Genomic DNA, 26,939 nt, shown 5'->3' on the forward strand with positions numbered 1-26,939 from the left:
CTCCATGCAAATCAAAAGGTTCATCAGCCTATACGCTTCCCCTTGTAAGTTTACTTACTAAGGACCACATGCTAGCAGCATCATCTTGAAGTTTCCACTATTTCCAGGTTTTTCTACCTCATGTTACAGCTTGACACTTAATACTGACAATGCCACATTCAAGAGATATATAATATAGAGGGTTTTCGTAGAAGACTGCTTAACCTTTGGTTGCAGTTTCCCTAAGGCTGGCCATGCTGACAGTGATCAGTAGGTGCCATGAAGGTAGAAAAGTTGGATATGTCCTTAGTAATAAGCAGAATCAGACAAAGCCTGTCAGCCTCCGAAAACAGTGTCAAGCAGGACACATGAAAAGTCCAGATACACATCCTAGTCAATAGGCAAAGCAAGCGAAGTCACTGCCAGGAACAGCTCATCAGAACGAGGGTATTCTCTTGTGTGTTAAGGCGATAAGGATAAGTTACTTACCTGTAATCCTAGTTCTCTTCCAGGGGTATCCACAAAGTCATAAACATTGAATATTCCCACCCTCGTGCGGGGACCCCGGAGCATACATAAAATACACACATGTATCAGTATGAAATATGCACGAAAAATATATATGTAGCATTTTTAGTAGACCATTTTCATACTAAACTCATGTATACGTGTGTACAACAGCAATGCAGACTATATTTATAAACAGGCTAAAATGCTTTATTTCTATGGAGTTTTTTTTTTTTTTTTTTTTTTAAACAGTCCCTTTCAAAATTACAAGAGAAAAAAACGTTCCAAAGCCCCATAGCTGGGCCCACGGAAAGAAGCAGTAGCAACATCAGTGAAAAAAAGAGAAAAAACGACATTGAAAACAATGGAGCATTATTAGCCAATAGGCTGCATGCAGGTTAACACAGCAGAACCATAAAATTCTGGCACCGTGCCTTTAAGACCCTGAGCACCTCCAGTATCCCACCATGCCTCAGGGGTGAAGGAGAGGTGACAGTTGGTTCATAGTTAGGTCAGTTCTTTTTTACGTGACAACGTATCCAATAGATGGTCTGTCCTGCACTTCTAGGAGACTTGCGTCCGGGGAGGAGGGTGGGTTGTTTATGACTTTGATGAGGATACCCCTGGAAGAGAACTAGGATTTATAGGTAAGTAACTTATCCTTCTCTTCTAGGGGATCCTCATCAATAGTCCTAAACATTGAATAGATTAGCAAGCCCATCCCCTATCTCTGCGGACTGTCCAATAGAAGTGCAGGAAAAGATATTCACTATGCAAACATATTTCTCAGAGACGCTTGCCCAACTTGAGCGTCCGCTCTGGCATCTGAGTCCAAACAGTAATGCCTAGTAAATGTATGTACAGACTTCCATGTAGCAGCCTTACAGATTTCAGAGATTGGAACATTATTAATTAGGGCAGCAGTAGCCGCTTTTCCTCTTGTCGAATGAGCCTTAGGCCTAGCTAATAACTGTTTGTTAGCCAAATGATATGCAGTAACAATACATGAAACTATCCATCTAGATATTGTTCGTTTCGAGGCTGCATCGCCTGTTCTCATATGACCGTAATTTACAAATAGGTGGTGAGATCGTCTAATCAATTTGGTCTTATCCAAGTAAAATTTTAGCACTCTTTTCAAATCCAGAGAGTGTAAAGCTTTCTCCGCCGGAGTATCCGGATTGGGGAAAAAAGTTGGTAGTGAAATAGTCTGATTAATGTGAAAATCCGACACCACCTTTGGGAAGAATGATGGATGAGTTCGTGGAACCATTCTATTTTCATGGAAAACCGTGTACGGTTCCTTGGAGGACAAAGCCTGAATTTCACTGACCCTCCTCGCTGAAGTAATGGCTACAAGAAAAGCGGTCTTCCACGTAAGGTGTTGCAAAGAAGCTTTGTGGATAGGTTCGAAAGGAGGGCCCATGAGTCTAGATAATACTATGTTTAGTTCCCATGGAGGAGAGGGTTTTCGAATGGGTGGAAAAACCTTCTTCAAACCTTCTAAGAAATCCCTCACTACTAGTCTTGTAATGAAAATGTCACTTACCCAGTGTACATCTGTTCGTGGCATCAGTCGCTGAGATTCACATGTTCTGCAATAGCTCGGCATCTGGTGTTGGGTCGGAGTGTTACAAGTTGTTTTTCTTCGAAGAAGTGTTTTCGAGTCACGGGACCGAGTGACTCCTCCTTCTGTGCTCATTGCGCATGGGCGTCGACTCCATCTTCGATTGTTTTCCCCGCAGAGGGTGAGGTAGGAGTTGTACTATAGTAATAGTGCCCGCGCAATGAAATGTGTAAGTATGTACCTATTAAAGGTTTAAATAATATATATACAAATGTACAAAATTGAAGGTAACTTCTGAACTGCTACAGGCTTCCGGGGAGGTGGGTGGGCACATGTGAATCTCAGCGACTGATGACACGAACAGATGTACACTGGGTAAGTGACATTTTCAGTTCGATGGCATCTGTCGCTGTAGATACACATGTTCTGCATAGACTAGTAAGCAGTTATTTCCCCATAAGCGGTGGTTTAGCCTGTAGGAGTAGAAGTTGTCTGAAATAGAGTTCTTAATACAGCTTGACCTACTGTAGCTTGTTGTGCGGATAGCACATCTATACAGTAGTGTTTGGTGAATGTGTGAGGCGTAGACCATGTGGCTGCCTTACATATTTCATGCATTGGGATGTTTCCTAAAAAGGCCATTGAAGCACCCTTTTTCCTTGTTGAATGTGCCCTGGGAGTAATGGGCAGTTGTCTTTTTGCTTTAAGGTAGCAGATTTGGATGCATTTAACTATCCATCTGGCTATACCTTGTTTTGATATTGGGTTACCTGCATGAGGTTTTTGGAATGCAATAAATAGCTGTTTAGTCTTTCTGAAGTTCTTTGTTCTGTCAATGTAGTACATTAATGCTCTTTTGACATCTAATGTATGTAGTGCTCTTTCAGCCACAGAATCTGGCTGTGGGAAAAAAACTGGTAGTTCTACCGTTTGATTTAGATGGAACGGTGAAATAACTTTTGGTAAAAATTTAGGATTAGGTCGTAGGACGACCTTATTTTTATGTATTTGTATAAAAGGTTCTTGTGTTGTGAACGCTTGAATTTCACTTACTCTTCTTAGAGATGTAATGGCGATGAGAAAGGCAACTTTCCAGGTTAGGAATTGTATTCCGCAAGAGTGCATGGGTTCGAAAGGTGGGCCCATGAGTCTTGTTAGGACCACGTTTAGGTTCCATGAAGGAATAGGTGGTGTTCTTGGTGGTATAATTCTTTTAAGACCTTCTATGAATGCTTTGATGACTGGTATCCTATACAAGGAAGTTGAATAGGTAGTCTGCAGGTATGCAGATATTGCTGCAAGGTGTATTTTAATAGAAGAGAAGGCTAGCTTTGCTTTTTGTAAATGGAGCAAGTAATTTACTATATGTTTTGGAGTTGCGTGTAGTGGTTGTATCGGATTATGATGGCAGTAACAAACAAATCTTTTCCACTTACTTGCGTAGCAGTGTCTAGTGGATGGCCTTCTGGCCTGCTTTATGACTTCCATACACTCTTGGCTAAGTTGTAAGTGTCCGAATTCTAGGATTTCAGGAGCCAGATTGCTAGATTCAGCGATGCTGGATCTGGGTGTCTGATCTGTTGGTTGTGTTGTGTTAACAGATCTGGTTTGTTGGGCAGTTTGATGTGGGGTACTACAGAGAGATCTAGCAGTGTTGTGTACCAGGGTTGTCTTGCCCACGTTGGTGCTATTAAAATGAGTTTGAGTTTGTTTTGACTCAATTTGTTTACTAGATAAGGAAGGAGAGGGAGAGGAGGAAAAGCGTAAGCAAATATTCCTGACCAGTTCATCCATAGGGCATTGCCTTGGGATTGCTTGTGTGGGTATCTGGACGCGAAGTTTTGGCATTTTGCGTTCTCTTTTGTTGCAAATAAGTCTATTTGAGGTGTTCCCCAGAGTGTGAAGTAGGTGTTTAGAATTTGTGGGTGGATTTCCCATTCGTGGACTTGCTGGTGATCTCGAGAGAGATTGTCTGCCAGTTGATTCTGGATCCCTGGAATAAACTGTGCTATTAGACGAATTTGATGGTGGATTGCCCACTTCCATATGTTTTGAGCTAATAAGCTTAACTGCGTTGAATGTGTTCCTCCTTATTTGTTTAGATAATACATCGTTGTCATGTTGTCTGTTTTGACAAGGATGTATTTGTGGATTATGATTGGTTGGAAAGCTTTTAGTGCTTGAAAAACTGCTAATAATTCTAGATGATTTATATGCAGTTTTGTTTGATGTATGTTCCATTGTCCTCTTATGTTGTGTTGATTGAGATGTGTTCCTCACCCTGTCATGGAAGCATCTGTTGTTATTACGTACTGTGGCACTGGGTCTTGGAAAGGCTGCCCTTTGTTTAAATTTATACTGTTCCACCATAGAAGCGAGAGGTAAGTTTGGCGGTCTATTAACACCAGATCTAGAAGGTGACCCTGTGCTTGAGACCACTGTGAGGCAAGGCACTGTTGTAAGGGCCTCATGTGCAGTCTTGCGTTTGGGACAATGGCTATGCATGAGGACATCATGCCTAGGAGCTGTAGTATTGTTCTTGCTTGTATTGTCTGATTTGGAGACATGTGTTGAATGACTCTGTTGAAATTGTGAATTCTTTGTGGAGTTGGCGTTGCTACTCCTTTTGTCGTGTCTATTATGGCTCCTAGATATTGCTGTACTTTGCTTGGCTGAATGTTGGATTTTGCAAAGTTGACGGTGAACCCTAGTTTGTAGAGGGTTTGTATGACTTGATTTGTGTGGTTTGAGCATTGTGTGAGCGAAGTGGTTTTGATTAGCCAGTCGTCTAGATACGGGAATACATGTATTTGCTGCCTTCTGATGTGTGCAGCGACTACTGCTAGGCATTTTGTGAATACTCTTGGAGCGGTTGTTAAACCAAAAGGCAATACTTTGAATTGGTAATGTATTCCTTTGAATACAAACCTTAGATATTTTCTGTGTGATTGATGTATTGGTATATGGAAATATGCGTCTTTGAGGTCTAGGGTTGTCATGTAGTTGTGTTTTTTGAGCAATGGTAACACTTCTTGTAGTGTGACCATGTGAAAGTGGTCTGATTTGATGAATGTGTTTACTACTCTGAGGTCTAGAATTGGTCTCAGTGTTTTGTCCTTTTTTGGTATCAAAAAGTACAGTGAATAAACTCCTGTGTTTATTTGTGTGCTTGGTACTAATTCTATTGCATTTGTTTGCAGTAGTGCTTGAACTTCTATCTCTAGAAGCTGTGAATGGTGTTTTGATAAATTTTGTGATTTTGGTGGTATGTCTGGAGGGAATTGCAGGAATTCTATGCAATAACCATGTTGGATAATTGCTAGGACCCATGTGTCTGTAGTTATTTCCTCCCATGCTTCGTAATATTGACTTATCCTTCCCCCCACTGGTGTTGTGTGGGGGGGGTGAGTGACGTGTGAGTCACTGCTTGTTGGTAGTGGTTTTGGGGCTTTGAAATCTTCCTCTATTCCTAGGGAATTGCCCTCCTCTATACTGGCCCCGAAAGCCTCCCCTGTACTGTCCCTGGTAGGTGGACGGTGCAGACTGTGAGGTACTAGCTTGTGTGGCCTGACCCCGAAACCCTCCTCTAAAAGGTGTTTTGCGGAAGGTGGTATAAGATCCTCTGCTCTGTGGGGAGTAGAGTGCGCCCATGGCCTTGGCAGTGTCAGTGTCCTTTTTGAGCTTTTCTATGGCTGTGTCGACCTCCGGACCGAACAGAAGTTTTTCGTTTACTGGCATGTTAAGTACTGCCTGCTGAATTTCTGGCTTGAATCCAGACGTTCTGAGCCATGCGTGCCTACGGATGGTAACCGACGTATTAATGGTCCTTGCGGCTGTGTCTGCTGCATCCATAGAGGAGCGTATTTGATTGTTGGAAATGTTTTGACCCTCCTCAACAACCTGTTTTGCTCTTTTTTGTAGATCTTTTGGGAGATGTTCAATGAGATGCTGCATCTCATCCCAGTGGGCTCTGTCGTATCGCGCTAGTAGCGCTTGTGAGTTTGCGATGCGCCACTGGTTTGCTGCTTGGACAGCGACCCTCTTCCCGGCTGCATCGAACTTTCTGCTTTCTTTATCTGGGGGAGGTGCATCCCCAGAAGTGTGTGAATTTGCCCGTTTTCTGGCAGCCCCTACCACCACAGAGTCTGGTGGCAGCTGAGAGGTGATGAATACAGGGTCCGTAGGAGGCGCCTTATACTTTTTGTCCACTCTAGGCGTTACTGCCCTACTTTTAACTGGTTCCTTGAAGATCTCCTTTGCATGGCGTAGCATGCCTGGGAGCATAGGCAGGCTTTGGTAGGAGCTGTGGGTGGAGGAGAGGGTGTTAAATAAAAAGTCATCCTCTACTTGTTCAGAGTGTAGTTCCACATTAAGGAACTGTGCTGCTCTAGCCACCACTTGTGAATAGGCTGTGCTGTCCTCAGGTGGTGATGGCCTAGTTGGGTATGTGTCTGGGCTGTTATCAGACACTGGTGCATCGTACAAGTCCCACGCGTCTTGATCTTGGTCATCGTGGCTCATGGCGGTGTGAGCTGGAGAATGTGACGGGGTGTAAGTTGGCGAAGCCGGAGTTACAGGTGGAGGCGAGGGAGGAGGTGTTACCTTCTTTGCTGTTTGTTGCTGAGGAGCCTCTAGTGCTATAAACTGAAGTGTTCTCCTTCTTTTGACAGGTGGAAGGGTACTGATCTTCCCTGTCCCCTGCTGAATAAAGATACGCTTTTGCGTGTGATCCACTTCAGTGGATTGCAGTTCCTGTTCGAATCTGTGTTTTTTCATTTGTGAAGACATAGAATGCTCTCAGTATAGGAGCCTGAAACTGGGTCTGTTGGTGCTTTTTTCGGCTCCGAAAACCCTGTTGTTTGTCTTTTCGGCTCCGAGGTAACCTTCCTCTTCTTTTGTGCCGAAAAATCTTGGCCCCTATGGTCTTCGGCGCCACTGTCTCGGCGTCGATCCGTGTCGACACCGAACTCTCGGTGTCGATGCTTCTCTTTAGCACTCTCTCGGTCCCGAGGAGGCTGCGTGCCGGTGTCTCGACCGGAGTCGGACGATCTCGACACTGAATGGGCCTTTTTCGGTGCCGATTGTTGGTCACCGGTAATTTGGGTTGAGCCATGGCCGGTTGGCAGTGGCGTCCCCTGGGCCTTTTTGAAGTTCTGATCTCGACGTCTTACTCACAGTTTTTGTATTGTCGAGTTCGTCGGAGTCTGAATCCTGGATGGAAAAGGATTCCTCCTGTTCCTCTTCTGTCTCGAACTGTCGATGCTCCTTTGGCGTGGACGCCATCTGCAGTCTTCTCGCTCGACGGTCGCGCAGAGTTTTTCGGGACCGGAACGCCCGACAGGCCTCACAGGATTCTTTGCTGTGCTCGGGTGACAGGCACAGGTTACAGACCGAGTGTTGGTCCGTATAAGGATATTTGTTGTGGCATTCAGGGCAGAATCGAAACGGGGTCCGTTCCATCGGCGTTGTTCTCCACGCGGTCGGGCCGACTAGGCCCCGACGGTGTGCCGAAATCTACCCCGAAGGGCACCGAAGCGCTTCGATGTTCAATGCGTCGTCGTGTGTGTTTATCTCGAACCGGATCGCAACGATACCGTCGAAAATCTTCCGTTTTCAGCTATCTTTCCGTTCCGAAACTCGGAGCGACAGGAACACGTCCGAACCCGATGGCGGAAAGAAAACAATCGAAGATGGAGTCGACGCCCATGCGCAATGAGCACAGAAGGAGGAGTCACTCGGTCCCGTGACTCGAAAACACTTCTTCGAAGAAAAACAACTTGTAACACTCCGACCCAACACCAGATGGCGAGCTATTGCAGAACATGTGTATCTACAGCGACAGATGCCATCGAACAAAAGGATTCCTGAGAAGGTGACTTACGATGGGCTGTAACGGCAGATAAATGTACCTTAATAGATGACACTTGCAGACCCGATTTCGCCAGATGGAGCAGGTAAGACAGTATGACCTCCTCCTGAGCTAGTATAGGATTCTGACCTTGCTGATGACACCATATGTAGAACCTCTTCCACTTGAACGCGTAAGAACGCCGCGTGGAAGGTCGTCTGGACTCCTTTAAGATGTTCATGCACTCCTGCGAGAGCCCTAGATGCCCATACTGCAGGAATTCAGGAGCCATGCCGTCAAGCTCAGTGAGGGAAGGTTGGGGTGAAGTATCCTGCCTCCCAGCCTGCAAAGGAGATCCGGTCTGCACGGCAACTTCCTGTGCGGTCGTTCTGATAGGTTGAGGAGATCCGTGTACCAGAACTGATGAGGCCATTGCAGGGCTATGAGAATCATTCTGGAGCTGGATCTGTAGAGTTTGTTTATCACAGCTGGTATGAGGGGAATCGGTGGAAAGGCGTAGAGAAAAATTCCCTTAACAGTCGATCAACAGGGCATTCCCTCGAGACCCCGGACGGTAGAACCTGGACACGAAGTCTGGGCATTTCTTGTTTACCTCGTCTGCGAAGAGATCTAACTGAGGCCGACCCCATTGAACGAAGATGTCTTCTACGACCTCGTCATGAAGAACCCAATCGTGGGCGTCCGAGGGTTCTGCTTAGGAAGTCCGCCTCCACGTTTTGCTGCCCTGGGAGGTGAATTGCTGTAAGAGACATTCCCCTCGCTAAGAGCCAATGCCAAATGGCCTGAGACTCCCGAGACAGGGGCAGGGATCTCGTTCCTCCTTGTTTGTTCAGATAAAACATTGTCGTCGTATTGTCCGTTTGTACTAGGAGAGATTTCCCCTGAATCGATGGAGCAAAAGACTTGAGAGCCAGATGAACTGCTCTGAGCTCCAGCAGGTTGATGTGGTACGCTCTTTCTTTGTTGGACCACAGGCCCTGAGCTTGAAGGGAACCCAGATGAGCTCCCCAGCCCTGAAGTGATGCATCCGTTACCAGAGTGTCGGACGGGATCGGCTGATGAAAAGGAACTCCCACTGACAGGTGATGTCTGTGCATCCACCATCGTAACGATTGTCGTGCTCCTATCGGAAGCAGCATTCTGTCCTCCCAGTGGCCTGTGTGCTGATTCCAGTTGTTCTCCAGAGCCTCTTGAAGAGGCCTCATATGCAACCTGGCGTTCGGGACAATGAAAATGCAAGAGGCCATGGAGCCCAACAGAGATGTCACGTGATGGGCCGTAGGTGCGTGGGAACTCAGAAGGTCTTGACACTTCCTCCTTATTTATAACAGTCGTTCCTCCGAAGGATACACTCTTTCGAGTTCTGTATTCAGTATTGCTACCAGGTAGTGGAGGGTTTGTGTTGGGATGAGGGTGGACTTTTGGTAATTTACTTGTAGACCTAGCGATCGGAAAACACTGAGTACGATGTCCAGATGGTTTTTCGCTTGCTCTGGAGAGGAGGCTTTCAGTAGCCAGTCGTCTAGGTATGGATAAATGAAGATTTTCTGCTTCCTTAAATGCGCTGCTACCGCTGCTACACATTCGGAGAAAACGCGAGGGGCAGATTTTAGGCCGAAAGGAAGCACCTTGAACTGACCGTGTTAGGAGGCTATAAAAAAATCGAAGGAATTTCCGATGTTTGGGACTGATCGGGATATGAAAATACGCATCTTGTAGATCTATGGAGCACATCCAGTCTCCTCGATGCAGTTGAGGGAAAATCTGGTGGAGAGCCAGCATCCTGAACGTTTGCTTCTTTATGTACTTGTTCTGCAGCCTCAAGTATAGAATCGGTCTGAAAACTCCTTCCTGACACTTCTTTGCTACTAGAAAATAGCGGGAGTACACCCCTTTCCCTCTGTGTGCGACTGGAACCTTTTCTATTGCTTTTTTCTGTAACAGAGCATGAGCCCCTTTGCGTAATAAGCTCATGTGAGCCGGACTGGATTTGGTTGGTGGCAAGTGAGGAGGAGGTTGCCGGAAAAGAAGAGAGTACCCATTCTCTACAATGTTCAGCACCCATTTGTCTTTTGTTATTCCACGCCACTCGTGAATGAACGCTGTGATACTTCCCCCAACCGGAGTGGTTCACGGTATTAAGGGAAGCGAAGAGTGGACGCCCTTGTTTCTGTTGTGGCCTCTGGGACCAATGAGGGGTTTGAACCCTCTGTTGGAACGGGTGCCTGTCGTAAGGCCTATATCTTCGCCTGAAGTCCTTACTTCTCTCGAGGCCCACTGCCCTCATGGTGTCCACTTCTGCCTTCATACGCACCATCTCCTCATCTGTGTGGGTTCCAAATAGCGAGTTTCCGTTAAACGGAAGGTTTAGGATACGCTGCTGCGCTTCCTGCTTCAATCCTGTGAGTCTTAGCCAGGAAGACCTTCTCACACAAACCCCATGCGCGTAACCATGTGCTGCTAAGTCTGCACCATCTGCTGCCGCACTGATGACCTGATTGGAGACCAGACTTCCCTCCTGAAGAATCTCCTGAAAATCCTGCCTGTCCTCTCTAGGCAGCTTTTCTGTAAACCTGCTCAGTGAGTCCCAGAGTGACCGATCGTATCTGCCTAGGAGTGCGGAGGCGCTGGAGACCTTCATCATAGAAGCCGCCGTGCCACACATCTTACTCCCCAGAGAGTCCAGGTGTCTACTCTCCTTGTCCGGTGGAACCATGGAGGATGAAGCCACCGAGTGTGTCTTCCGGGCTGCGGCCAATATGAATGAGTCTGGCGGTGGATCAGTCCTCAGAAACAAAGGATGTTGATCAGGTGCCTTGTATTTCTTTAAGATCCTAGCAGGAGCTCATCGGAGGTTGGCTGGAGCTAAAAAAGTGTCCATGGTGGGTTGTAGAAGACCAGGCACCAGCGGTAACAATTTCTTTGAAACTGCCCTGTGTTGCAGGGTTTCAAAGATTACGGATGAGGAGGTTGAAGGCTCCGGGACCTCAATATTCAGCTTTTGTGCTCCCCTGAGAAGCACCTCGTTAAAAGTTGTGATGTCGTCCACCGGGGAAACTGTAGCTGGTGGAGAATCTGTTAGAGTCGGGGAGTACCCTCTTACTGAAGACCCCGACGAAGTGGACCAAGAAGGAGACCTTCTGTGATGGCGTGATCTTGATCTGGATCTTCTCTGGGAGCATGAGCTCCTCCGAGATCTTGTTGCAGCGTGCCGAGGCCTAGTGGCAGAGTGGCGAGACGCAGAACGAGCCCGTTCTGTCCGCGCTGTTGGCGATGGTGTCCTCGGGAGAGAAGCCGAAGGTGAGTACAGTATCGAGTATTGCGAGTCTGGAGAAGCACTCGTTTTATTAAGACTCTCCAACCACCTTGGCGATAGGTTGATGGGAGAGATGGGCGAGATGTGCCCAGACGATGCGACTCTCGACCGCCCAGACGAACCACTCCTTATGGAGACCACTGGACTTGTTGGAGTGTTCTTATCAGCCGGCGGTAGCTGACGCTCTTCTCCTTGTGAGATAGGCAACACCTGTGTCGACGTAGAAAGATGCAACGACGTCGAAGGGAGTACCACGGACTGTTCTGGTCTCGACGTTGAGCACCTCGACGGTAACCGGTGGTCCCTTGACCGCGACCTGCTTGACGTCGTGTGCTTCGCCGTCGAGTGATGGGCCGCCGCCGACGGATGTCTTTGCTCTCGCCGTTGAGGCGATCTCAACGTCGTCTTCCGTGCCGTCAAGGGATGCAAGGCCTTCAACGGCGAATAAGCACGGCGGTGCTGGCTCGATGTCGATCGGTGGGTTGCCGTCGACGGAGATCTGCCCTTATGATGGCTATGTACCTTCGACGTCGTATCCATCGACGTCGGTCGGGTCGCCGTTGACGGCGATCTAGGACGATGTGACGGTGGCAGCGATTTTTTTTTTATTTAATGCCTTGTTGGAGTGTTCTTATCAGCCGGCGGTAGCTGACGCTCTTCTCCTTGTGAGATAGGCAACACCTGTGTCGACGTAGAAAGATGCAACGACGTCGAAGGGAGTACCACGGACTGTTCTGGTCTCGACGTTGAGCACCTCGACGGTAACCGGTGGTCCCTTGACCGCGACCTGCTTGACGTCGTGTGCTTCGCCGTCGAGTGATGGGCCGCCGCATGTCTTTGCTCTCGCCGTTGAGGCGATCTCAACGTCGTCTTCCGTGCCGTCAAGGGATGCAAGGCCTTCAACGGCGAATAAGCACGGCGGTGCTGGCTCGATGTCTATCGGTGGGTTGCCGTCGACGGAGATCTGCCCTTATGATGGCTATGTACCTTCGACGTCGTATCCATCGACGTCGGTCGGGTCGCCGTTGACGGCGATCTATGACGATGTGACGGTGGCAGCGATTGATTTTTTTTTTTTTTTTATTTAATGCGTTTTTATATAGCGCAGACTTTACCCGAAGGTGTCAGAGCGCTTCACAATAGGCAAAGTAAAGATACAAGAGGAGAGGAATTACAAGTGAGCCTGATACAGACGCAAACGTTACATTACATGAGGCAATACGAAAGGAGAAGGTGACGTGTGCAGGTTACAAGAGCAAATAAAGTACGAGTAGAGGAAAAAAAAAATAGCAATAAATGGTAGACACTCAAAACACTAAAACAATAGTTACGTTACATGAGGCAGTGGTGGCCGTTGTGCATGTATCAAAAGCAAACAAGATAAAAGAGGTAGCAAATGATACGTTGTAAAAGGAAAGGTGCTGTGTGCATGATACAAAAGAGTACAAAATACAGGTAGAGGTATAAAACTGCACTAAATGGTGCACTAAGCGATGACGTCGACGGGGAACAAACAGGCACCTTCCTACCAGCTGACGTCAATCTAGCCTGTCTCTCCTGAGAATGGCTTGTTGGCTGCCTGGGAAGCGAAGAGGACGATGTCTTCTGCCTCTCATGAAGACCATGAAGTCTGATCTTCTCCCTGTCCTTCAGAGTTCTTTTTGACATGTTCTTGCAGTGTCTGCAAGTGTCAGGGCAGTGACTCTGAGGCAAGCACACAATACAGAGAGATTGTGGATCAGACTGGGCCTTCTTCTTCCCACAGGAAGGGCACTTCACAAAAAGAGAAGGCATTTTCCAGTCAGAAAAAAATCCCTTGACTCAGACAAAGGTGTGAAATGTCGAGTGAAGGTTGAAAAAAACACTGTTTTTAAATATTTTCCTGAGAAAAACTCATAAAAACTGAGAGCTCAATGCTCCAGGATCCTCTCAGAAGAAGCTGGAAAAAAGAACTGACCTAACTGTGAACCAACTGTCACCTCTCCTTCACCCCTGAGGCATGGTGGGATACTGAAGGTGCTCAGGGTCTTAAAGGCACGGTGCCAGAATTTTATGGTTCTGCTGTGTTAACCTGCATGCAGCCTATTGGCTAATAATGCTCCATTGTTTTCAATGTAGTTTTTTCTCTTTTTCACTGATGTTGCTACTGCTTCTTTCCCTGGGCCCAGCTATGGGGCTTCAGAAAGTTTTTTCTCTTCTTGTAATTTTGAAAGGGACTGTTTAAAAAAAAAAAAAACTCCATAGAAATAAAGCATTTTAGCCTGTTTATAAATATAGTCTGCATTGCTGTTGTACACACGTATACGTGAGTTTAGTATAAAAATGCTATATATGGAATGGTTTCTTACCTGTAACTCCAGTTCTCTCGTAGGGGTATTTCCATGATAGTCATAAGCACTGAATAGTTCCGCGCGCCTGCGGGGACCCCGGAGCACTGTTGTGTAGTATATTCTTAAGTGCAATCATCAGCTCCTTGACAAAAAAGGTCTGTGAAAAATACTTAAGAATAACAATGTGCAGCCTATGTGAACAGCTACACAAGCCAAAATTGTTAGAAGAAAAAACAGTTGTAGTGTAAATTTCACGTTTAAACCTCTATTTATTCTATAAATACATAAATAAATACATTCTCATATTTTATTTACACCTCTCATGAGAATAAAACAATGTAGGGCAGTGTAGTCCATAGGCTGCCATTATACAGAATGAAAATAGAGCTGTGCCTTTAAGAAAGTAAAGTCTTCCTGTTTCCCATCATGCACAGCAAAAGGCAGTTGCCTCAGTTCTTTTTTGGAGGCTATTAACCTGACATGAAGAAAAACAAAACATTTGTTGGAGTACCAACCTCCATAATATTCATATTCTATGTCAACTCCACCGGGGAGGAGGGAGGGTTGCTTATGACTATCATGGAAATACCCCTACGAGAGAACTGGAGTTACAGGTAAGAAACCATTCCTTCTCTCGTAGGGGATTTCCATGTATAGTCATAAGCACTGAATAGAGTAGCAAGCCCATCCCCATAACCGCGGTGGAGTAGATATAAGAATACTGAGAAAAAACATGAATCATGCAAACAAATTCTTGAGCAAAGCCTGTCCAACCTGAGCATCTGCCCTAGCGTCTGTATCAAGGCAGTAATGCTTAGTAAAGGTATGGACCGACCTCCAAGTGGCAGCCTTGCATATTTCTGCCAAAGGGACATTTCTCATCAAGGCTACAGTAGCTGCTTTCCCTCTGGTAGAGTGGGCTTTTGGCCTACCACCAAGGGATTTGTTTGCTAACTGATAACATAACATTATACATGAAACAATCCACCTGGATAAAGATTGTTTAGATGTGCCCAAACCTGTTCTGATTGGGCCATAGTTAATAAAAAGCTGTTGTGATTTTCGTAAGCTTTTTGTCCTGTCCAAGTAAAATTTCAATACTCTCTTTACATCCAGAGAGTGCAGAGTTCTCTCAGCAGGAGTAGCTGGATTCTGAAAGAAAGTCGGTAATGAAATTGTTTGGTTCACATGGAAGTCGGAGACTACCTTAGGTAGAAATTTTGGATGAGTTCTCATTACCACTTTTGTAGAATGAAAAACCGTGTAGGGTTCCTGAGCGCAAAGGGCCTGGATTTCGCTGACCCTACGCGCTGAAGTGATTGCCACCAGAAAAGCAGCTTTCCATGTGAGATGCTGCAGCGATGCCTTGTGTATCGGCTCGAATGGCGTCAGCATCAGACGTGATAAGACAACGTTCAGTTCCCTTGGAGGAGAAGGCTTTCTAATGGGAGGAAAAACCTTCTTTAAACCTTCTAGGAAATCCTTAATAATCGGCATCCGAAAAAAGGACGTTTGTGAAGGACTCTTTCTGTATGCCGTTATCGCCGCCAAGTGAACTTTTATTGACGACAGTTGTAAGCCCTATTTTGCCAAACTTAACAGGTATGGCAGGATAGATTGTTCTCCACAGGAAACCGGGTCAATGTTGTTGTGTAAACACCAAATGCAGAATCTCTTCCACTTGCTTGCATAGGCTGATCGTGTGGAAGGGCGTTTTGCTTCCTTCAGAATTTCCATACAGTCCTGAGGTAGGTTCAAGTGTCCATATTGCACTAGCTCAGGAGCCATGCTGCCAAACTCAACGATGAGGGGTTGGGATGAGATATCTGCCCTCTGAACTTCGTGAGAAGGTCCGGACGATATGGTAGCCTGATGTGTGGTTTGAGTGACCGGTGAAGAAGGTCTGGGAACCACCACTGGCGTGGCCACTCCGGAGCTATTAGGATCATTTTGGTCTGAGCATTGGACAGCTTCTGGAGGACCGCCGGAATCAGGGGAAGCGGTGGAAAGGCGTAAAGAAATGCTCCTGACCAGCTTATCCACAGGGCATTCCCCAGTGTCCCTGGATGGTAATATCTGGAGGCGAAGTTTTGGCATTTTTTGTTTTCTGGGGTTGCGAATAGGTCTGTAGAGGGGGTACCCCAGAGTGCGAAAATGGAATGAACGACGTCGTCGTGTAGTACCCATTCGTGGTTCTCGTTCATTACCCGACTGAGGGCATCCGCTTGAACATTCTGGATGCCGGGCAGGTGAGTTGCCACTAGCGACAGGTTCCTGGCTAGAAGCCAATGCCAGATTGTCTGAGCCTCTCTGGATAAAATTCTGGACCTGGTGCCTCCTTGTTTGTTCACGTAGTACATAGTGGCCACGTTGTCTGTCTGAAGAAGGAGAGTTTCCGTTCTCAGAGAGGGAAGGAAGGCTTTGAGCGCAAGATGGACTGCGCGAAGTTCCAGCAGGTTGATGTGATAGAGACTCTCTCTCTGTGACCACTCGCCTTGGATTAGAAGATGTTCCATGTGCGCCCCCCATCCGAGCAGTGACGCATCTGTTACGATGGTTTGAGATGGAGGCCGTTGTTGGAACGGAATCCCCACCAAGAGATTGCTGGGTAAGCACCACCACTTCAGGGATTGTAGGGTGTGAGGAGAAAGAAGGACTTTGTTCTCCCAATCGTCCCTCAGTTGACACCACCGATCCTCTAGATTTTCCTGCAATGGTCTCATATGGAGGCGAGCATTGGGAACCAGATGGATACAAGCCGCCATCGAGCCGAGTAGAGAAGCTATTATTCTTGCAGTGGCTTGAGGTCTTTCCTGCAGTTGTTTGCATTTTTGGAGAATCGATAACCGTCGTTCCTCCGAAGGAAACACCTTTCCTAGCCTGGTATCTACAATGGCCCCTACGTAATGCAACCTCTGAACAGGTGTTGCTGTAGATTTCAGAAGATTGACTTGAAGACCAAGTTTTTGTAGCAGTTGTAGAGTCCATTCGAAATGGTGCTGTGCCTCGAGACAGCTGGAGGCCTTTATGAGCCAATCGTCTAGATAGGGGTAGACGAATATTCGCTGTTTCCTCAAGTGGGCGGCTACTACCGCCATGCATTTGGAAAAAGTTCTTGGCGCTGATTTTAGGCCGAAAGGTAGAACTGCAAATTGGTAATGGCGTTTTCCGACGGTGAACCTTAGGAATTTTCGGTGTTTCTTGGTTACTGGGATATGAAAGTAAGCGTCGCAAAGATCTATCGCACATAGCCAGTCGCCCTGACGTAGATGTGGGTAAATTTGGTGTAAGGCTAACATCCTGAATTTTTCTTTGCGAATCCATTTGTTTGCTGTCCTCAGATCTAAGATGGGACGAAACTCTTGTTTGTCTTTTTTCGGTACAAGGAAATATCTCGAATAAATCCCCTTCCCTTGTTGGCTGATGGGAACGGGTTCTATGGCTCTTTTCTGCAATAGGATATTGACCTCTAACTGCAGAGCTTCGAGATGGTGGTTGGCTGTTTTGGGTGGAACAGATGGTGGAGAACTGGTGAATCTGAGAGCGTAACCATGTCTCACAATATTCAATACCCAGGCGTCTGTTGTGATGCGTTGCCACTCGTCCAGATGATTTGCGATACTTCCCCCTACCGGAGTGGGTAACGGAGGAGGGGGAAGCAAAGATTCAGGGCTTAGACGTGGGAGCATGCGAGGTGTCTGGGTCTGAGGTGTTGAACGACCCCTTGTCGACCTTCTGGAGAAGCCCCTCTGATGCTGCTGCTGTTGCTGAGGGCGTGAAGACGTCCAATGTGGAGCCTGATACCTGTGGGTGAACAGTCTTCTTTGATATGGGCGGAATCCTTTTCGCTGTTCTTTAGGTCGCTCCATGCCTACCGCTTTCAGGGTATCCAGCTCCGACTTCATTCTGGCCATCTCATCATCGGCATGAGAGCCGAACAAAGTGGAGCCTGAGAAAGGCAGGTTCTGTATCCTCTGCTGTGCTTCGGGTTTAAGTGATGTAAGCCGCAGCCATGCATGTCTCCTGAGCGCTATACCATGAGCATAGTTATGTGCGGATAGTGTTGAAGAATCCGCCGCAGCACTTATAATCTGGTTAGAAACCATAGCTCCCTCGCTCACGACCTCTAGGAAATCTTCCCTTTTGTCCCTAGGGAGATGCTCCGCGAACTGCAGTATAGAGTCCCAGAGGGATCGATCATATCTCCCTAATAAAGCAGTGGCACTGGCTGCTTTCATGGTGATGGATGCCGTCGAGCATACTTTTCTTCCTGCAGCATCGATCTTTCTGCTCTCTTTGTCTGGGGGAGCAGAGGAAGACGGTGACGTCGAATGCGATTTCTTCGCTGCCACTATAACTACCGAGTCTGGTACTGGGTCCGACCTCAAGAATAGAGGATCTTGCTCTGGTGGACGGTACTTTTTAATGAGTCTGGAAGGAGCAGACTTTGTTGTAGCCGGCGTGAGAAAAATGTCCATTGCTGGCTCAATAAGACCCGGAACCAGTGGAAGTAAAGGTCGTGAAGATGTCCTTTGATGCAAGGTCTCAAAGATCACTGATGTCGATGGGGCCGGAGCTGCTAGTGGGATATTCAGCTTGGTTGCCCCTCTTACTAAGACCTCCTGAAATGTGTTGACATCATCTATGGGAGACACTCTTGGGGACGGTGAGTCCGATAAGGTTGGAGAGTAGTCTCGTGTGGACGATGAAGAATGTCCATGATGTGATTCCTGACGACGGTGCCTAGAGGTAGATGTACGCCTCGAGGAATAACCAGAACGCCCTGCAGATCGCGTTGGAGTCCTCGGAACAGGTTCTGGAGGAGGCGCCGGAAGAGGAGCCGTAAGTGTTACCGGCGTCTGTGGTAACGGCGACTGCCTTTGCGAGAGCTGTGGCGATGCTGGAAGTAGGATAAGCGAGGCCGAGGATTCCGAGGTTGTATAAACCCTTCTAGGCCTCTTAGATGGTCTTCTCGACGTCGAAGCACTCCTCGACGTCGAACTGCGGTGACGGCGAGTGCCTCTAGACGTCGACTCGTCTCGCCGCTGAGAACCTCTCGACGACGAACCTCGACGTCAGTGCAGTGACGGTGAACGCCTCCGACGGCGAACACTCTCTCTCGACGGCGATCTCCCTCGCCGTTTCGACGGCGAGCCCGACTCGGATCTCCTTGACGTTGACTGTGTTCGCCGTGTCGACGGCGACCCAGATCCTCTCGACGTCGGGTGTCTTCGCCGCCTCGACGGCGAAATAGCTGTCGACGGCGAACGATGCCTTTTTCTCGCCGGCGAAGCACTCCTCGACGGCGAACATGTTGGCGCCGTTCCCTGCTTCGACGTCGACGCTCTCGACGTCGTCGGAGATCTATGTAGTTTTTCAGCAGGTCTGGAAGGAGTCATGGAGGAAACAGGTTGAGCCCTGGTAGAAGTCTGACCTTCTCCTCGCTCTGTAGTGGAATGGCCACTTTTTCTCCTGTCCTCTCTCGCCTGAAGTCGGATCTTCTCTCTATCACGAAGGGTTCTTCTAGAGAAGGTTTTACAAATGTCACACGACTCCGGTTTGTGGCTGGATGGAAGACAAATTATACAGACCCTATGTGGATCTGTTTTAGCCTTCTTTCTTCCACAAGAAGGACATTTATCAAAAAGTGAAGGCATTTCTAACTAGAAAAAACCTCAAAATTCTGTCAGAATTTAACAGAAATCAGTAGAAAATGATCACTCAAAGGTAAAAACGTCGAGTGAAAATGAAATTCAGAAGATATTTCAATGAATTTCTGTCACAAAAGCTTTTGTGAGGTAGAGCTCAATGCTTCAGGGTCCTGTCAGCAGGAGCCGGAAAAAAGAACTGAGGCAACTGCCTTTTGCTGTGCATGATGGGAAACAGGAAGACTTTACTTTCTTAAAGGCACAGCTCTATTTTCATTCTGTATAATGGCAGCCTATGGGCTACACTGCCCTACATTGTTTTATTCTCATGAGAGGTGTAAATAAAATATGAGAATGTATTTATTTATGTATTTATAGAATAAATAGAGGTTTAAACGTGAAATTTACACTACAACTGTTTTTTCTTCTAACAATTTTGGCTTGTGTAGCTGTTCACATAGGCTGCACATTGTTATTCTTAAGTGTTTTTCACAGACCTTTTTTGTCAAGGAGCTGATGATTGCACTTAAGAATATACTACACAACAGTGCTCCGGGGTCCCCGCAGGCGCGCGGAACTATTCAGTGCTTATGACTATACATGGAAATCCCCTACGAGAGAAATATTTGTTTCGTGCATATTTCATACTGATACATGTGTGTATTTTATGTATGCTCCGGGGTCCCCGCACGAGGAAAAGAATAATCAATGTTTATGACTATTGATGAGGATCCCCTGGAAGAGAATGTACAAAGCTGTCAGTGAAGTACAGTCTCCTGTGTGACTATGAGAATGATTAAGATGAACTAATGAGAGAACACAGAACATGGATGTGGGAGAGAAAATCCCCTTCTTCATGGATAGGTGCCTTCAATAATGTTATGGCCAATGTAGACCACTGCTTGCTTACAGATGCCTTCCACTGTAACACACCAAGACAGTGTTTATTCAAATGGACCCAATACACCGCTGCCTGGAAAAGAAAATAAGTTACTTACCTGTAACTGTAGTTCTCCAGTATTGGAATCTTTCATAGATTCACATGCTTGAATCATTCCCCGTCGTCAAGATGGGAGCCCCCGGTATAAATTACACAAGTAGTGTTAAAATTTATTAACAAAAAAAGGCCCTAGGCCTCTTCACTTTAACGGTCTATCAGAGTCATTTTAGGAAAAGGACCAAACTTGAGTATCCACCAATCAGGTGACACCACCCTCTAGAATCCTCCTGAGAGAAGCTCCAGCACCTCAGATTTTCCAAGCACAAGTGCGTCAAAGATAGGAAAAAGAGAGAGAAACAAAGGTGAAAGTGAGCTTCTCTGGGGAGGTGGGTGGGTCGCATGTGAATCTATGAAAGATTCCAACACTGGAGAACTACAGTTACAGGTAAGTAACTTATTTTCTTACTCCAGTATTGGAACTTTCATAGATTCACATGCTTGAATCAGAGTAGAGAGCAGTAGTTATGCACATTGTACCACTGTAACCATATATGATGCAAAATGCGCTCATATATAAACCATAAGTATATACATCTATAGAAATCTATATAACTATATACATGTGTGTGTATATATATATATATATATATATATATATATACACACACACACAAGTAATACTTCAAAGAACATATGGTATGTGAATACTCTCATTAAATATGTCCACTTATCTGTATGTTACATTGTTCTTTTTCTCTTGTTTTCTTTCTTTTCTTTCTTTTTTATTTTTTTTATAACTCTGTAACTGAACATAAGGGATATAAACAATGTGCATACCTGTTCTAGGATGGAGGGATGGACAAGAGATGGCTCACCTTCACCTGAAGAGATTCCTCAGAACTGCTTGACCCACTGCTACCTCTCCCTGAGATAGAGATTCCAAGCAGTAGTGCTTTGTGAATGTATGACAGCTCTTCCATGTTGCTGCCCTACAAACGTCTTGTAGGGAAACTCCGGCGAACAGCGCTGCTGACAAAGAGATTGCCCTTGTGGAGTGAGCATGTACAGATGAGTGCAGAGGTTTACCCGCTGCTTGATGGCAGGAGCGAATGGCTGAGGCGATCCATCTGGAAATACTCTGCTTGGAGAGTGGTTGGCCTTTTCTAGGTGCACTGCATACTACGAATAGCTGATTAGAGCGTCGAAAAGATTTAATTCTGTCCAAATAGAACTGAACACATCTTTTAACGTCTAAGGAGTGTAATGCTCTCTCCGCCGGAGTAGAAGGATGAGGAAAAAAGGATTTGAAGACTAAAGGCTCATTGATGTGAAAGTCTGAAGGAACCTTGGGGATGAAATGCGGATTAGTACCCAGCAGCAGTCTGTCTCGTTTAAACTGTAAGAACGGCTCTTGAATAGAGGGCCTGCACTTCGCTGACTCGTCTGGCTGATGTGAGAGCCACCAATAAAGAAACTTTCCACGAAAGGAATCTGAGAGAGGCACGATAGATTGGCTCAAACAGGTACTTTATCAGTTGCGCTAAGACGATATTTAGGTTCCACGAAGGAGGTGGTGGTCTGAATGGAGGGAAGACCCTGAAAAGCCCTTTCAAAAACCTCTTGATCAGACGAGAGGAATAAAGTGAGGGTGAAGCATCCGAACGTCTGTATGTTGCTATTGCCGCTAGATGTACTTTAATGGAAGAATGTGCCAGGCCTGCTTGAGCTAACTGCAATAAGTACAGCAATATTTCCTCTGGCGGTGAAGATAGTGGGTCAACCTGCCGCTGAGGACACCAGACACAAAATCGTTTCCATTTGCAAGAATAAGCCTTATTAGTGCTATCCGCTCTAGCCTCGGACAAGATATCCCTACACTCATGTGGAATATTCAGATGTGCGAACTTCCTGTGCTCAGGAGCCATGCTGACAAACGCATCAACTGCGGATCAGGATGCCATACCTGCCTTTTGCTCATTGTTAACAATTGTGGAAACGGCTTCAGCGCAATGTGAGGCTTGATTGACAGTAGAAGAAGTTCCGCAAACCAGTGTTGACGCGGCCAATACGGAGCTATCAATATCACAGTGCACGGCTCTGCCTTCATCTTTGTGAGGACTCTTGGGATCAATGGAATTGGAGGAAAGGCGTAAGCAAAGATGTCTGACCAGACTATCGAAAACGCATTCCCCCAGGATCCCTTTTGGTGATGCCAACTTGCGAAGAACTGGCATTTGCCGTTGTCTTTGTTGGCAAACAGGTCTATTGTTGGTGTTACCCACTAGGAAAAGATGTGGTCCACTATCGACTGGTCCAGCTCCCACTCGTGGCAGCTTGATTTCTGCCTGCTGAGTGCATCCGCTGTCTTGTTCTCTATTCCCGGCAAAGGCACAGCTGAGAGTGTGGTGCCTTGCTGCGAGGCCCAATTCCAAATTCTCTCGGCTTCTCTGGAGAGAGTGAGAGATCTTGTGCCTCCTTGTTTGTTGAGGTAATGCATTGTTGTGGTGTTGTCTGTTCTTATTACCACGTGCGATCCTGAGATTTTCGGGAGAAAAGCCTGTAAAGCGAAGTACACTGCTCTGAGCTCTAGCCAATTGATATGCATCGTTGTCAATTACAGTGGCCACTTGCCACTTACTTGAAGATCCTGAAGCACGGCTCCCCAGCCTTCCAGAGATGCATCCGTAGTGATGGTCCACTGAGTCGGCTGATGTAGGAACGACAGGCCTATTGATAGATGATGCCTTAGAGACCACCAGGTCAATGCCCTGAGTATTGCTGGGGTTATGTGTATCTGATCCTCGAAGCTTCCTGAAACCTGGAGCCATTGACGATTTAGTTGCTCCTGTAACGGGCGCATCTTTAGTCGGCATAGGGGAACTAGAGGTATGCATGATGACATCATGCCCAACCGAGACTTGAATAGACGGACAGACACACAGCTTCTTTTTTGTATAGATCTGGTTAGTGTCAGTAACCTTTGTTGCCTATCTAATGTGGGACATGCCATGGTGGATTGCGTGTCCAGGTTTGCCCCTAAAAAGGTGATACTGCGTGCTGGTAGAGGTTTGGGCTTTTCCCAGTTGATGGTGAGTCAGAGATTGGTTAGTAAGGAAACGCACTTTCTTGTTGATTTGTGCGCTCCTGCCTAAGTATTTGCTTTTATCAGCCAATCGTCTAAATATGGAAAAATTTGGTGTTTCCTCCTTCTGAGGAAGGCTGCGATTGGTGCTAGACATTTGGTAAATATTCTGGGAGCTGATTTTAGGCCGAAGGGAAGGACACGAAGTTGAAAATGGCTGCCGGCTACGGTGAATCTCAGGTATTTTCTGTGGGCAGGGTGGATGGGAATGTGGAAGTATGTGTCTTTCAGGTCTAGTGTAGACATGAAATCTCCCTGGTTGAGGCGCAGGAGGATGTCTTGTAGCTGATCATACGGAATGATTGCTTTTTTAAGTAGGTATTCAGTTCCCATAAATCGAGGATCGGACTCCAATCCTTCCACTTTTTTCGAATGAGGAAGAACCTGGAATAAAATCCTCTTCCCCGCTGTGCTCGAGGCACCTTCTCTATAGCTCCTCTGAGAAGCATTTTGTTGATCTCCTTCTTGAGTTGTTGTGGGTATCTTGAAGGAGTCCTGCGGGGGCGATTGGAGGGAGGCAGTTGGGTGAATTCTAGAGTGTGGCCCCGTTTCACTAATTGGAGGACCCACTTGTCTGATGTGATGACTTGCCATTGTTTGAGGAATAGGGATATCCTTCCGCCTAAAATGAAAGGAGGAGAATTGTATGTAGCCGGCACCTCGGATGCATCAGGCTTTCAGAGCCGAGTCTTTGGCCGGGCGAGTTGAGCGTCCTCGACCACCAGATCTACCATAGGCTGGTTGCGGCGGCTGCCTCTGGGGGGAATACTGACGTTACTGTTGAGAAGAGGACGGATAGATGGAATATCTGTACTGCTGATATCCTCCTCTGTATGAAGGTTGGCCACGCCCTCTAGCTCGAAAGGAGGGCTTTCGATATTGTAGGGTCCCTAGTGACCTTGCCGTGTCTGTGTCCGACTTAATGGACTGTAAGGCCTCATCGATGTGTTTTCCAAATAACACCTGCCCATCAAAGGGTAAGTCTAAGATCTTATTCTGCACCTCAGGACGGAAAGAGGTAGCTTTAAGCCAACCTTGCCTTCTAAGAACAGCTGACGAAAAGCAGTGGTCCATTGCACAGTCAATAAGTTCTGCTGCCGTGCGTTGACCCTCCTGAAAAGGTTTTGTTTGTGTCTGATCTTGCATCTTCCGGCAACTGGCTAATATGAGGGGCAATGTCTGTCCACAGCTGCCTGTCAAACCTAGCCAATACAGCCAATGAGTTGGCAGCTCTTACCACTAGGCTAGCCATAGAGGAAAACCTTTTCCCGATATTATCCAATCACCTAACCTCCTTGTCTGGGGGTGCGGAAATCGGGGCAGACGGATTTTTGGACTTTCTTTGTGCCACTTGAGCCACCACTGGGTCCGGATGAGGGTGTCCAGTTAGACATGCTGGTGCATTGTCCGGTACCTTGTTGTAAGGAAATGCCTCCTTGGCATGGTTACCCCTTGACTTTAAACCTTTGCTGATGCCAAGTTATGATTTGAAAGTGTGCTGAGGCCTGCTAACCAGGCCCCAGCACCAGTGTTCTTTCCCTAAACTGTACCTTTGTCTCCACAATTGGCATAACCCTGGCACCCAGGTAAGTCCCTTGTAACTGGTACCCCTGGTACCAAGGGCCCTGATGCCAGGGAAGGTCTCTAAGGGCTGCAGCATGTCTTATGCCACCCTGGGGACCCCTCACTCAGCACATGCACACTGCTTGCCAGCTTGCGTGTGCTGGTGGGGAGAAAATGACTTAGTCGACATGGCACTCCCCTCAGAGTGCTATGCCAACCTCACACTGCCTATGGCATAGATAACTCACCCCTCTAGAAGGCCTTACAGCCCTAAGGCAGGGTGCACTATACCACAGGTGAGGGCATAGGTGCATGAGCACTATGCCCCTACAGTGTCTAAGCAAAACCTTAGACATTGTAAGTGCAGGGTAGCCATAAGAGTATATGGTCTGGGAGTCTGTCATACACGGCCTCCACAGCACCATAATGGCTACACTGAAAACTGGGAAGTTTGGTATCAAACATCTCAGCACAATAAATGCACACTGATGCCAGTGTACATTTTATTCTGAAATACACCCATAGGGCATCTTAGAGATGCCCCCTGAAAACATACCCGACTTCCAGTGTGGGCTGACTAGTTTTTGCCAGCCTGCCACACATCAGACATGTTGAGCCACATGGGGAGAGTGCCATTGTCACTCTGTGGCCAGGAACAAAGCCTGTACTGGGTGGAGGTGCTTCTCACCTCCCCCTGCAGGAACTGTAACACCTGGCGGTGAGCCTCAAAGGATCACCCCTTTGTTACAGCGCCACAGGGCATCCCAGCTAGTGTGAGATGCCCACCCCTCCGGCCACTGCCCCCACTTTTGGCGGCAAGGCTGGAGGAGATAATGAGGAAAACAAGGAGTCACTGCCCAGTCAGGACAACCCCTAAGGTGTCCTGAGCTGAGGTGACTGACTTTTAGAAATCCTCCATCCTGCAGATGGAGGATTCCCCCAATAGGTTTAGGGATGCACCCCCTCCCTACAGGGAGGAGGCACAAAGAGGGTGTAGCCACCCTCAGGGCTAGTAGCCATTGGCTACTGTCCTCCCAGACCTAAACACACCCCTAAATTGAGTATTTAGGGGCTCCCAGAACCGAGGAAGATAGATTCCTACAACCTGAAGACGAAGAAGGACTGCTGACCCGAAGCCCTGCAGAGAAGACGGAGACGACAACTGCTTTGGCCCCAGCCCTACTGGCCTGTCTCCCCACTTCAATAAAAACTGCAACAGTGACGCATCCAACAGGGACCAGCGACCTCTGAAGCCTCAGAGGACTGCCCTGCACCTAAAAGGACAGCGGCCCTGTTCAACAAAACTGCAACTTTGCAACAAAGAAGCAACTTTTAAAGACCACGCGTTTCCCGCAGGAAGCGTGAGACTTTCCACTCTGCACCCAACGCCCCCGGCTCGACCTGCGGAAAACTAACACTACAGGGAGGACTCCCCGGCGACTGCGAGCCCGTAGTAGCCAGAGTTGACCCCTCTGAGCCCCCACAGCGACGCCTGCAGAGGAAATCCAGAGGCTCCCCCTGACCGCGACTACCTGCTTCAAGGAACCCAACGCCTGGAAACTACACTGCACCCGCAGTCCCCAGGACCTGAAGGAACCGGACTCCAGTGCAGGAGCGACCCCCAGGCGACTCTCTACCTAGCCCAGGTGGTGGCTACCTAGAGGAGCCCCCCCCTGTGCCTGCCTGCATCGTTGAAGAGACCGCTGGGTCTCCCCATTGATTCCTATAGAAAACCTGGCGCCTGTTTGCACTCTGCACCTGGCCGCCCCTGTGCCGCTGAGTGTACTTTCTGTGCCTACTTGTGTCCCCCCTGGTGCCCTACAAAACCCCCCTGGTCTGCCCTCCGAAGTCGCGGGTACTTACCTGCTGGCAGACTGGAACCGGGGCATCACTATTTCCATTGAAGCCTATGTGTTTTGGGCACCACTTTGACCTCTGCACCTGACCGGCCCTGAGCCGTTGGTATGGTAACTTTGGGGTTGCCTTGAACCCCCAACGGTGGGCTACCTTGGACCCAACTTTGAACCCTGTAAGTGTTTTACTTACCTGTGAACTTAACATTTACTTACCTCCCCCAG

General features: G+C 47.4%; 1 protein-coding gene across 1 annotated transcript in view; it reads right to left on the bottom strand.

Annotated features, from left to right (window-relative positions):
* LOC138264554 (UAP56-interacting factor-like) overlaps nucleotides 1-26,939 on the bottom strand; it is a 263,113-nt gene that overhangs the window by 109,881 nt on the left and 126,293 nt on the right. The gene's annotated exons all lie outside the window — the stretch shown is intronic.

This window comes from Pleurodeles waltl, chromosome 2_1 (assembly GCF_031143425.1).
Source record: "Pleurodeles waltl isolate 20211129_DDA chromosome 2_1, aPleWal1.hap1.20221129, whole genome shotgun sequence".
NCBI lineage: Eukaryota > Metazoa > Chordata > Amphibia > Caudata > Salamandridae > Pleurodeles > Pleurodeles waltl.